The sequence below is a fragment of the Conger conger genome, chromosome 9, assembly GCF_963514075.1.
Source record: "Conger conger chromosome 9, fConCon1.1, whole genome shotgun sequence".
Classification (NCBI taxonomy): Eukaryota; Metazoa; Chordata; class Actinopteri; order Anguilliformes; family Congridae; genus Conger; species Conger conger.
The window spans coordinates 2,763,209-2,775,605 of NC_083768.1; the positions used below are offsets into that span (position 1 = coordinate 2,763,209).

The following is a 12,397-nucleotide window of genomic DNA, read 5'->3' on the forward strand; positions in this document are numbered from 1 at the left end:
GGGACCAGCCCCCTTTGATGCAGCTCAGCTGGGGGAGTGAATTAAACCCTTAGCTGTGGGACCAGCCCCCTCTGATGCAGCTCAGCTGGGGGAGTGAATTAAACCCTTAGCAGTGGGACCAGCCCCCTCTGATGTAGCTCAGCTGGGGGAGTGAATTAAACTGTTAGCAGTGGGACCAGCCCCCTCTGATGCAGCTCAGCTGGGGGAGTGAATTAAACCGTTAGCTGTGGGCGTGTTCACATTCCTCACAAGGCTCACCTGGGCGGCACTGTCTGTGGTGCTGAATCCTCTCTCCAGGGCGCTGTACCTTTTATCACAGAGACTGGAAAATACTCGCCTTCAATCACCTTTCCCAGCTCCTGACGCTGGCGCACTGGCCTCTCCGCTCCAGTGGGGAAACGATCCCGGATCCGGCCACCACAGTTTCTGTTTGCTTGCTGACCGGATTTTGCTCGGAATACCGTTTACTAACTGCCTAATCTACACCATTCCTCAAAGTTAGTAAAGACTTTACCTTTAACTTCTGTGGTCTCACTATTATGTTCATTGTTCTGGTGCCTTACAAGTGGTTTAATTGAAGGGTTGAAATATTTAAAATGTCCGTTTAAATTAATGTGTGATGTAATGCATAATGTCTGAAATGTAATTGGTATTAAGCATTTGCGAGAAACTGTCACGTTTCATGCTTGTCATGTCATGTTTTATGTTTAGTTTTTGTCTTGCTTATGTTATTGTCATGTAACGTATTATGTTCGTCTGGTCAGGTCACGTAATATAGTTTATTGTCATAGTTTTGCAAACTTGTTATGTCACAATTTATGTTTCATGTTATTGTAGCCCTATGGAAAATTAGGCCTAGATATTACAAGTTCATTGATTCATGAATAGGAATTAATAAATAGAATAAGTAGAATAATTAGGATTTAAAAGGTTAAAAACTTTGCAGAGGTTTAATATTGCATATTGTGCAATTGTCATATGATTTCATGATTAAGTTCATGTATTGTGTTAATTACATGATGTATTACAAATGTATTTTGTTTTCCAAAATACTATGTTCACAATGCTGGACATATTGTAAATATGTTTTATTTTGAAAAGATTCAACTGTAAAGTTTTGCTTTTTGTTTATTGTCATTAGCCAATGAAAAGTGAGTTGAAGGTCAGGGGTGAGGGGGAAGTGGAAAAAACGAGAGAGAGACGTTGGAGAGTAGAGGAGGGAAGATTAAAAAAAGATCACGAGGAATGTGTTGCTAAGCTGTTGTTTTGAAAAGTTGACAGTGGAAAAACGTAGTCCAACTATTTCCAAAGCGTTTGAGTGTAATAACGTGAGTACACAACCCGTGAACTCTACGAGTTGTTATATTCGATGGACGAACTGTTTAGAACAATTTATTCCGAAGAGGAGTTCAACGTTCGGGCGGTCCGCCATTTTGCCTAGCTTAGCTCAGCTCTACAGTGAGATAACTAGCTGTTCTGGATTGCTCACGGACTGTGTGTTCGCCAACCCGGAGAGCTCGACAAGTCTGCGTAAACCAGAGGAGATGGTAACACAAGCGATTTCTGTGAATCCAACCAAATAAACATACTTTCCGGAGAGGAGCTTCGCGCGCTGCCTGTTCCAGGAACTGTGAGTTGTCGTTGTCCGCTAGCTAATTTAGTGTGAAGGAGCCGCCATTTGCTGTGCTACACCGCAAATAAGCTACGCGCCAGGCCTGCAACAACCACTTTGAATTGGGGTATTTTAGTTATACTGCCGGCTATAGGGTATTTCATGTCATTGAGGTATTTCATTTCATTGAGGCTTAGCGCCCGGTATCGGTTTGTTTTTGATACTTGAATGTGCATTGCAAGCTTGTTTGTTAAGCGTGAATTGAAAACTGAATCGAATGAATACTGTACTAAAGTAATTATATTGTGTACATAAGTAAATAGTTACTTTACAAACATCAGTGCCTGTGGATGGTTATTTGCAGTTAAGCTTGGGAACATAGAGCTATAGTTTCTTTAGAGTGAGCCTTTTAGTAGCCTACACTATAAGTTAAAATACAAATGAAGTTGAAAGCTAATAATTTAAAAGTGAATAAATACCTTGTCATAACAGTCTTGCTATACAGTAATTAATACACAGTGAAAAGACAAAATATACACACACTTATTGTTAGAGATAACACTAGTTAAAGAACTCAGGTTAGCTACCCCTATTAATTGCCTGGACAGCAAAGGGGCGCTACATTATGTTGTACTGTTCATTGATTAGCATACCCTTTTTCACGTCTTTCTGCAAATCTTGCATTCCTGCTTTCTCTCTCTCCATTTATGTCATTCACACCCTAATTGTTTCAATTTCCCTTGTCTTCTTACTAATCTACTAATCTCATGTTACCTTACGTTTCTTTTCAATGTCCTTTACTAATTTACTAATGCTAGGGCAGGATAGGTTTACTACTAACGATTACTAATTACCTTGTTAACTTGTCAATCCTCCACATTTGATTTCCATTCTCTTGCTGCTCTCAAGCTAATTGTCTACACCTGCATATAAAGCTCAGTTTCATGTCATGTCCTTGCGAAATTGTTGCCTTCTGTTCGTCAGTGCACTTTTGAGTGTGTTTGTGAAGCAATTGTCTCCTGGTTATGATCCAAGCCTGTTTATTGAGCAAAGATTATTGAGTTGTGTTTTGTTGACCATTGCCTGCATGTACCATGTCTTTGCCTGCTGTCTTTGTGCTTTTGCCCCATGGAGCAGACTTCGGTCTTGACTCTTGCGCCGTCATCGACCCTGAGCCTGCCTACCGCCCGCCTGTACTTCTGCCCCGCTGACAGCTTTCCTGGCTACTGGACTTTTTGCATGTGTACCAATTACGAGACTGCCTTCTCCCGCGGTACTGTGCTTTGTTTTTTTTGGCTGGATTTTTTTGTGTATGAACATTGCTTGTTTTTTGACTACGCTCTCTGGATATTCCCCGAATAAAGCCCTGACGGGACTTTATTACACCACTGTTTCTGAGTCGTGCATTTTGGGTCCAACCCCCCCACACATCCATCTCAGAAACACCACTCACTAGCCTAGAAAATCATGTAAATGTTCATCAAGTGAATTTGTGACCCTTATAGTCATAAGATCTGGAGAAAGAACTGGCCCCCTCTCCCCCAATGAACAGCCACACACCGATTTACTCATGATAGAGATTTATTATTGAAGCTGGATTGATTATCATACCCAGTGGGTTTGGACAGACACCTGAGGGTCTAAATGCCGCAGAGAAGCACAAGATTAAAGGCACTGATCTCTGGGAGGGACAAAGTGCACTCATAGCACAGCTGTAGGAAGGCACCAGGAAGCAGAAGCAGAGCAGCCAATCAGGAGCAAGAAGGGGGACGTCTAGCACCTCCTGGTGGGTCTTTAGTTAATACTTATGCCTTTGATTGACACATTTCCATCAACCCATATGTAGTCATAATATGGGTAATCCAGGCTATTCTTGAATTGCACGAACTCACAAAAGGATTCCTGAATTTGGAAAAAGGCCTCATTGAAGGGAGCTGGGGTGAGAAGGCAGGAGAGATAAGTTATCAAACAATAAAGAGCATAATATATCACTTGACTTCACAAATGTTATTGACATCACATGAATCAGAACAATTCAATTAATTAAAAATAATCAAGATCGCCAGCCTTGGGTGGGATAAATTATGATTGCAATCTATGCTTGTGGAGGCATTACCCCCCCATGCCCCCTCATGACACAGATACCAAGTTGCAGGCTGACACATGGAGCACAGGTACAGAGGACTGGACCAAGTGTCCTTTCAGCACCTCCAACTCAGTGTCTCCCTGTCCTAGGACTCACCTCCAACTCAGTGTCTCCCTGTCCTAGGACTCACCTCCAACTCAGTGTCTCCCTGTCCTAGGACTCACCTCCAACTCAGTGTCAACGCCCTGGCTGAAGTGCACGTTATATTGAAGTGCAATGATGTCTTTGGATTTGCCCACATTGATGGTGAAACTGGGAGAGAAAGAGAGACACACAAGGGATGGATGATGGATTACCATGGATGAAGACATCAAGAGATTTAGCAGCAGCATAAAGAGGTCTCGTAGAGTCAGAGGCAGCTGTGACTCACCTATCTTCGGGGACACCCTTGATAACCAGTTTCATTGTTGAATAAAAGGGTATGTTAATCACCTCAGCATCCTGTTTAAAACAGAGGTAAATATATGGTCAAAACATGAAGAGATAGATATATTATGCATTCAGTCAGTGGCAGCAGAATCCCTCCCCTATTTCGACGCAGACTCAAAACATACCTTTTCAAACTCTATCTTAGTCCTCCCTCCTGATTTCCCCCCTTTCTGATATCCCTCCTTGTCTAACCCAAAAAAAAAATATTTAATTGCACTTATGATGACGACTATTTGTTTAGAACAACATTCCATGTGTATTTTCCGAGTTATGGATGTGATGCTTTGACTTGTGGAAGAACCTATGCACTTGTAAGTCGCTTTGGATTAAAAGCGTCTGCCAAATGACAAAAATGTAAATGTAAATGTAAATTTGTTGACTTGTTGATTTGATTCTATGACCATCCATGTTGGTCCATGGTTCTGACTTGATTAATACAAATGTTCTAAAGTTTTGCAAACGATGTAGCCTGTGTCCCACTCACCAAAGTAACTTGTGGCTTTGGGGTGGGATCAGCACATGTTCGACACCATCATTTGCTTCATTTGCTTCGACCTCCAAATCTCCCGACCTCCAAATCTCCCGATTTGGTAGCCAATTGTACCTCCTCTGATTCAATTGGAGGTAGTCGTATTGGATGTACCGCCCGTACCCTCGGCGGCCCGAATGAGAGCGACACGCCTTCTTCAAGTCGTCTTGTCTTGTGCCTGTTGCCGTGATTCCGAGGTGCTTATTGTGCGGCGATCTAATAACCCTGCCAAGTCCCTCCCTCTGGAGCAGCGAGCCAATTATTGCTGCCCCACGTGAGCCGGCCAAACTTGGCTTTTGGCAGGACCGAGAATCGAACCCCAGTCCCCGGTGTGCAACTGCAGCAAACTGCAACCACAAGTCTGCTGCGTCTTAGCCTGTTGCGCCACCGCGGCTCCAGAGGAGCTTTTGTGAGTGAAGTCTTTGCCTTCGATGGAGGTCTGGCTGTAATAGGCTCGCAGGGGCTGTCCTCCCATATTGATCACATTGTTACGCATGACACGCATATGTGCATGTGTGTATATGTGTGTGTGCGCGCATGTGCGTGTGTGTGTGTGTATATGTGTGTGTGCATGTGTGCGTGTGTGCATATGTAGATGTGTGCGTATATGTTATGGTGCCTCGGGGTGGATCCTGAAGGCAGTGGGTGGGCCCAGCTGGAAACCAGACACAGGAATCAGCAATATTCAGAAAAAATCTATCTTTTTTTTTTTTTCTTTCGTCAGGGTATTGCTGATAGCGCCCCCCCTCAGGGCAAGGGTAGGGAAAAACGGGAGAAAATAAAAGGGCCGTTCAGGCAAAAATAACTTGGGTTTTTCCCAGTCCGGGGTATTCTTCAGGGCCTCCTTCCTCCTTCCCTCCTGGACCGCGTCAGGGCTGGGGGAAGCACAAAGGGATAGGGTGATTTGAAGGCGCTTTATTATCCTCACGTGTCCATTGGTAAAGGTGGGGTCTCCCTTAGGATCACTCCTCCAGGTCAGTATGGCAGACAGTCCTTCCTCTCTCTGCCTCTTCCTTCCTCAGAATAGGCGCCGACTGACACCGTTTGCAGCCTCGACCGCGCCTTAAATACCTTCCCTGCTCATTAGGGAAACAGGCTGCAGCTGAGTCAGTAGTTTTCCACAGTGCTCACTCACGTGCGCTGTCCGGGGTCCTGGACTGCAGGTAGAGGAATCTCTCTCCAGGGTGCTGATCTCCCCATCACCTCTCTAGGAAGATACACCCCTTCGCATACCATTCCCAATGCATGACGTTTGCGTGGCTGCGTTGTGCGGGTCCTGCTTTTTCCAGCCCTTTTGCTCCCTTCCCCCTGTTCTTGCCCCCTTATACCCGAGCCCATGCCCTTGTGGCATTCTGCCGACCTTGGGTGCGATTCCTCCTCATTATTTTTCATCATAACAAGCACATGAGCGCACCCAACAATGGGAGAGTGTTCTGCTCTATCTCCGCACGTATGCCTATATGATGTAAGCTGTGGCAGAGCACTCACCCCTCCCTTACATTTTTGCTGGTTATCTGTCACAAGCACATTTTATTCTTTTAAGCAGTTTTCTAACTGTATATGCATTGTACATATCTGGATACATATATCCTAGGTTACATAATATTTTTCTCCCACATCATGAATATGTGTTTTTATTATGCGTTTTTTTTCAATTGCATTAACATTTAATTTTGCTTTGATCACTGAACGAAATAATTCCTGGTTCTTGTCTTTTTTGGGTGCTTTTCCTGCGCTAGAAAGCAGAATGACTTACGATGCACTTTATAAGTGACACAGCCAACTGTCACCATTCATCATGAACTGTAGTATTTACTGTCAGACAAGTTAGATATTGTGAATCTCATTCACTTCAAAAGAAGTTTTAAAGGGCCAAATTGTTAATTAATTCTTCAACCTCATCCTCGGACAGTACGTACTGACCAGTACTGACCATGTGATAGTTTACAATATGTTTAAAAACATATGTTAAAAATTAATGTTGCATTATTTTTACCAAGCAAGCCACATTTGCATATATAATGCAGCCTCAATGCCTCATGGGTGCATGGCATGCATTCAGAATATGAAGCAATAATATTACAAATATTTACATTTCCAGTCAGAGTTCTTGTGAAGTGAAGAAATAACAGTTGAGAAGTTATGAAATCCCCAAACAGGCGAGCCATAACTGGCCCCACCTTTTGGTTTTTGGTTCAAGGCTCTGGCCCAGGTGTCATCGTCCTGAACGCCATGAAGGATGGGTTCTGAGGTGCTCAAGTGACAGATGAAAGAAACTTTCCTTTCCGGCAGGGCGAGGGGTTTGAGGTGAGGCCTCAGACAGGGAGACTTCCAGTCCTCTGTACTTGTGTTCCATGGATCAGCCTGTAACTTGGCACCACTTGTGAGACAGTTCACCTAGGAATCTTTAGCCACCATTCCTTCATAGTCCTGTATGTAAGAGAAATTGACCCTTTTGGGGGGGGGGGGGGATCAGAAATGCTGAGGGGAGGGGCTGAGATGCTGTACCCTCCCAGGAAAGCTTCATGGGAAATATTCCTGCCAATTCATTCAGTGTAAAGTACATTTCATCATTATATCATTTGGCTTGTTATTTCATTGTTTTTCACTGCAGTCGTAGGGTGTTAAACGTGAACCTGACGGTGTTGACCTTCTTCTTTTGTAAGATAACTCTGCGCTCCTGACCTTCTCTCCTTCCCTCTTCCAGGTGTGCATCACCTTTGCCAATGAGCAGTTTTACATTAGCCTGCACGACGGCCACATGCTGGAGTTCCCCAACCGCCTGAAACAGCCCCAGTACAGAAAAACCTGGTTTACAGCAGACATCATAGCATATATCTCAAGTAAAGACCCACCAGGAGGTGCTAGATATACCCTTTCTGGCTCCTGATTGGCTGCTCTGCTTCTGCTTCCTGGTGCCTTCCTACAGCTTTGCTACGAGTGCTACGATCTCCCAGAGATCAGTGCCTTTAATCTTGTGCTTCTCTGCGACATTTAGACCCTCTGGTGTCTGTCCAAACCCACTGCATATGATAATCAATCCAGCTTCAATAATAAATCTCTATCATGAGTAAATCTGTGTGTGGCTGTTCATTGGGGGGAGAGGGGTCCAGTTCTTCCTCCAGATCTTGTGACTATAAGGGTCACAAATTCACTCTTTGGTCACAACTTGATTAACATTTCCATGATTTTCTAGGCTAGTGAGTGGTGTTTCTCACGAATGCTTAATACAAATTACATTTCAGACATTACGCATTACATCACACATTAATTTAAACTGACATTTCAAATATGATTTAAACCCTTCAATTAAACCACTTTTGGTTTTTCTCTCTATCTCAATTCAGTTTAATACAAAATGATGTGTGTGTTTGTGTGAATCCCTAACATGTTAGTAAACCAACTCCCCTTCTGCAGAATAAAAAAACTGACCATTTACACACAGTCCCTGCCTCTTACTTTGCCACTGGAATCTAATAGTATTATAACACAACAACCCGATCAAATAGTTACATTACATAATAGGCATATGGCAGACGCTCTTATCCAGAGTGATGTACAAAGTGCATACCCATAACCTGGGACAAGTGGGCTGAAAGACCCGAGTGGGAAGTACAATTTCAAGTGCTATGAATTAGGACTTGGGCCTTGCAGATTAATCTGACAATGGAAAATATCTATAAAACCGTTTTTATACAAAACAACGTGAAAGAATGTTACACGTGTACAAACAAGAATAAACAGCTTCCATAGCCAAGAAAACAATCCTCGTGAACACAAGTGGAGTAATAATGAGACACACATTAGTTTTCTGAGAAATTATTACTTTGCAGTGGTTCTCTGTTCTCTAACCATGAAACTCCAAATGTTCCTCAGACCTGACCAAGAAATGACGGATCAGTTCATGGCTACAAGCCCATCCAGGCCAGCAGCCAGCAAAGGGCCCCACCCCATGGACTCTCAGGAGCTGGGAAAGCTAAACCCACCTCTGGGAAAGACCTCACTGTGCAGTTTGGAGCCAATCGTGCCTCATCACCATCTCACTGACCATCACTGCCTTCAAGACATGCAGAGTTCTACAAAAGGATCAACAAAAAAGACAAACTGCTTTCTCCAATAACAGTTTCCCTCAGAAGTCATCCTTCTCCACACAGGGTGATCAGATCAATCGCATTCCAAACCTCAGAAGGTATTATCAGAGCCACAAAAATAATGAAAGGGCCTCTTCTATGTTGGTACTGACATGGGCACTTCCCCCTGGGCACTTACCAAACATATATATCTCTTCAGTTAAAACATATGTATCTTTTGAGGTAATCAACATGAATCATTTGAATAATCAAAATGTGTAACCAATAGAGAAATCTGTGTGATTGAAGTGTTTCATTAATTCTCACGTATTACTTTTCATTTAAGACTGATGTATGTTGTTTCACAATAATGATGTAAATGGTAAATGGTTGGAATTTATATAGCGCCTTTATCCAAAGCGCTGTACAATTGATGCTTCTCATTCACCCATTCATACACACACTCACACACCGACGGCGATTGGCTGCCATGCAACATTTCCAGTCAGAGTTCTTGTGAAGTGAAGAAATAACAGTTGAGAAGTTATGAAATCCCCAAACAGGCGAGCCAGCACTGGCCCCACCTTTTGGTTTTTGGTTTTGGTTTTATTCCTTAGAAAAATAGAAACAAGAGAATACTGCAAATGATACGCAGAGGAGGCCTCTAATTACTTTGATTTTAGTAAATTCAAGTTTGTTTTATCATTGAAATGATCTTTACATGACATTTAGTAAAAGGATACTTCCCCATTCTGATGGCTGATGTGAACATTAACCCCTAGCCCGTATCTACATGATGTATACATTACACTACTGCCACACAATTGGTTGATTAGATAATTGCATGAATAATTGATACAGTTAAGAGAGAAGTTATTCAGTTAATTGTGTAATAGTTAACAAAGCAAGGTCCCCGTGTCTCATTGTATTGCTCGCCCCAACTCTGAACATGCAGCAGACTGGTATGACAGGTCAGCCTGCCTGCTGAGAAAATTGTCTTCGTTCTGAACAAATTGTGAGATTGCCGACTTTCTGATGTCTACTGCCTTAGAGAAGTGAAAGAGTCAGTGTACCGAATGCGGATAAATTTGCACAACTTCACAAAATCACAAAAGGAATGTTTTAGGTTTTGACCATACATGTCCTATTTTTGGTTCTTTGTTTTAAACAGAGAGTGGAGTTGCAAAATCTTTCCTTCAAGCAAGAAATGGAACTGCGAGTCACCGGTGTCCCTGGATCCCCTAAGCATGGGTGAGTCACTGCTGCCTCTGACTCTACGAGACCTCTTGATGCTGCTGCTTAATCTCTTGATGTCTTCATCCATGGTCATCCATCATCCATCCCGTGTGTGGCTCTCTTTCCCTCCCAGTTTCACAATCAATGTGGGTGAATCTGATTCCAACATTGCGCTCCACGTCAACCCTCGCTTTCAAGGCTCTGGCCCAGGTGTCATCGTCCTGAACGCCATGAAGGATGGGTTCTGAGGTGCTCAAGTGACAGATGAAAGAAACTTTCCTTTCCGGCAGGGCGAGGGGTTTGAGGTGAGGCCTCAGACAGGGAGACTTCCAGTCCTCTGTACTTGTGTTCCATGGATCAGCCTGTAACTTGGCACCACTTGTGAGACAGTTCACCTAGGAATCTTTAGCCACCATTCCTTCATAGTCCTGTATGTAAGAGAAATTGACCCTTTTGGGGGGGGGGGGGGGGATCAGAAATGCTGAGGGGAGGGGCTGAGATGCTGTACCCTCCCAGGAAAGCTTCATGGGAAATATTCCTGCCAATTCATTCAGTGTAAAGTACATTTCATCATTATATCATTTGGCTTGTTATTTCATTGTTTTTCACTGCAGTCGTAGGGTGTTAAACGTGAACGTGACGGTGTTGACCTTCTTCTTTTGTAAGATAACTCTGCGCTCCTGACCTTCTCTCCTTCCCTCTTCCAGGTGTGCATCACCTTTGCCAATGAGCAGTTTTACATTAGCCTGCACGACGGCCACATGCTGGAGTTCCCCAACCGCCTGAAACAGCCCCAGTACAGAAAAACCTGGTTTACAGCAGACATCATAGCATATATCTCAAGTAAAGACCCACCAGGAGGTGCTAGATATACCCTTTCTGGCTCCTGATTGGCTGCTCTGCTTCTGCTTCCTGGTGCCTTCCTACAGCTTTGCTACGAGTGCTACGATCTCCCAGAGATCAGTGCCTTTAATCTTGTGCTTCTCTGCGACATTTAGACCCTCTGGTGTCTGTCCAAACCCACTGCATATGATAATCAATCCAGCTTCAATAATAAATCTCTATCATGAGTAAATCTGTGTGTGGCTGTTCATTGGGGGGAGAGGGGTCCAGTTCTTCCTCCAGATCTTGTGACTATAAGGGTCACAAATTCACTCTTTGGTCACAACTTGATTAACATTTCCATGATTTTCTAGGCTAGTGAGTGGTGTTTCTCACGAATGCTTAATACAAATTACATTTCAGACATTACGCATTACATCACACATTAATTTAAACTGACATTTCAAATATGATTTAAACCCTTCAATTAAACCACTTTTGGTTTTTCTCTCTATCTCAATTCAGTTTAATACAAAATGATGTGTGTGTTTGTGTGAATCCCTAACATGTTAGTAAACCAACTCCCCTTCTGCAGAATAAAAAAACTGACCATTTACACACAGTCCCTGCCTCTTACTTTGCCACTGGAATCTAATAGTATTATAACACAACAACCCGATCAAATAGTTACATTACATAATAGGCATATGGCAGACGCTCTTATCCAGAGTGATGTACAAAGTGCATACCCATAACCTGGGACAAGTGGGCTGAAAGACCCGAGTGGGAAGTACAATTTCAAGTGCTATGAATTAGGACTTGGGCCTTGCAGATTAATCTGACAATGGAAAATATCTATAAAACCGTTTTTATACAAAACAACGTGAAAGAATGTTACACGTGTACAAACAAGAATAAACAGCTTCCATAGCCAAGAAAACAATCCTCGTGAACACAAGTGGAGTAATAATGAGACACACATTAGTTTTCTGAGAAATTATTACTTTGCAGTGGTTCTCTGTTCTCTAACCATGAAACTCCAAATGTTCCTCAGACCTGACCAAGAAATGACGGATCAGTTCATGGCTACAAGCCCATCCAGGCCAGCAGCCAGCAAAGGGCCCCACCCCATGGACTCTCAGGAGCTGGGAAAGCTAAACCCACCTCTGGGAAAGACCTCACTGTGCAGTTTGGAGCCAATCGTGCCTCATCACCATCTCACTGACCATCACTGCCTTCAAGACATGCAGAGTTCTACAAAAGGATCAACAAAAAAGACAAACTGCTTTCTCCAATAACAGTTTCCCTCAGAAGTCATCCTTCTCCACACAGGGTGATCAGATCAATCGCATTCCAAACCTCAGAAGGTATTATCAGAGCCACAAAAATAATGAAAGGGCCTCTTCTATGTTGGTACTGACATGGGCACTTCCCCCTGGGCACTTACCAAACATATATATCTCTTCAGTTAAAACATATGTATCTTTTGAGGTAATCAACATGAATCATTTGAATAATCAAAATGTGTAACCAATAGAGAAATCTGTGTGATT

At 43.1% G+C, this 12,397-nt stretch overlaps 1 long non-coding RNA gene across 2 annotated transcripts; it reads left to right on the forward strand.

Moving 5' to 3' along the window:
• Positions 1 to 1,211: 1,211 nt before the first annotated feature.
• On the forward strand, positions 1,212 to 11,062 carry LOC133137489 (uncharacterized). Of its 2 annotated transcripts, none has more exons than XR_009709608.1 (4): positions 1,212 to 1,630; positions 9,958 to 10,037; positions 10,156 to 10,327; positions 10,730 to 11,062. It is a non-coding gene; the product is annotated as an uncharacterized LOC133137489 (long non-coding RNA). The 2 variants fall into 2 exon arrangements; XR_009709607.1 differs by lacking the exon at positions 1,212 to 1,630 and adding an exon at positions 3,499 to 4,177.
• The last annotated feature ends 1,335 nt before the right edge of the window (positions 11,063 to 12,397 follow it).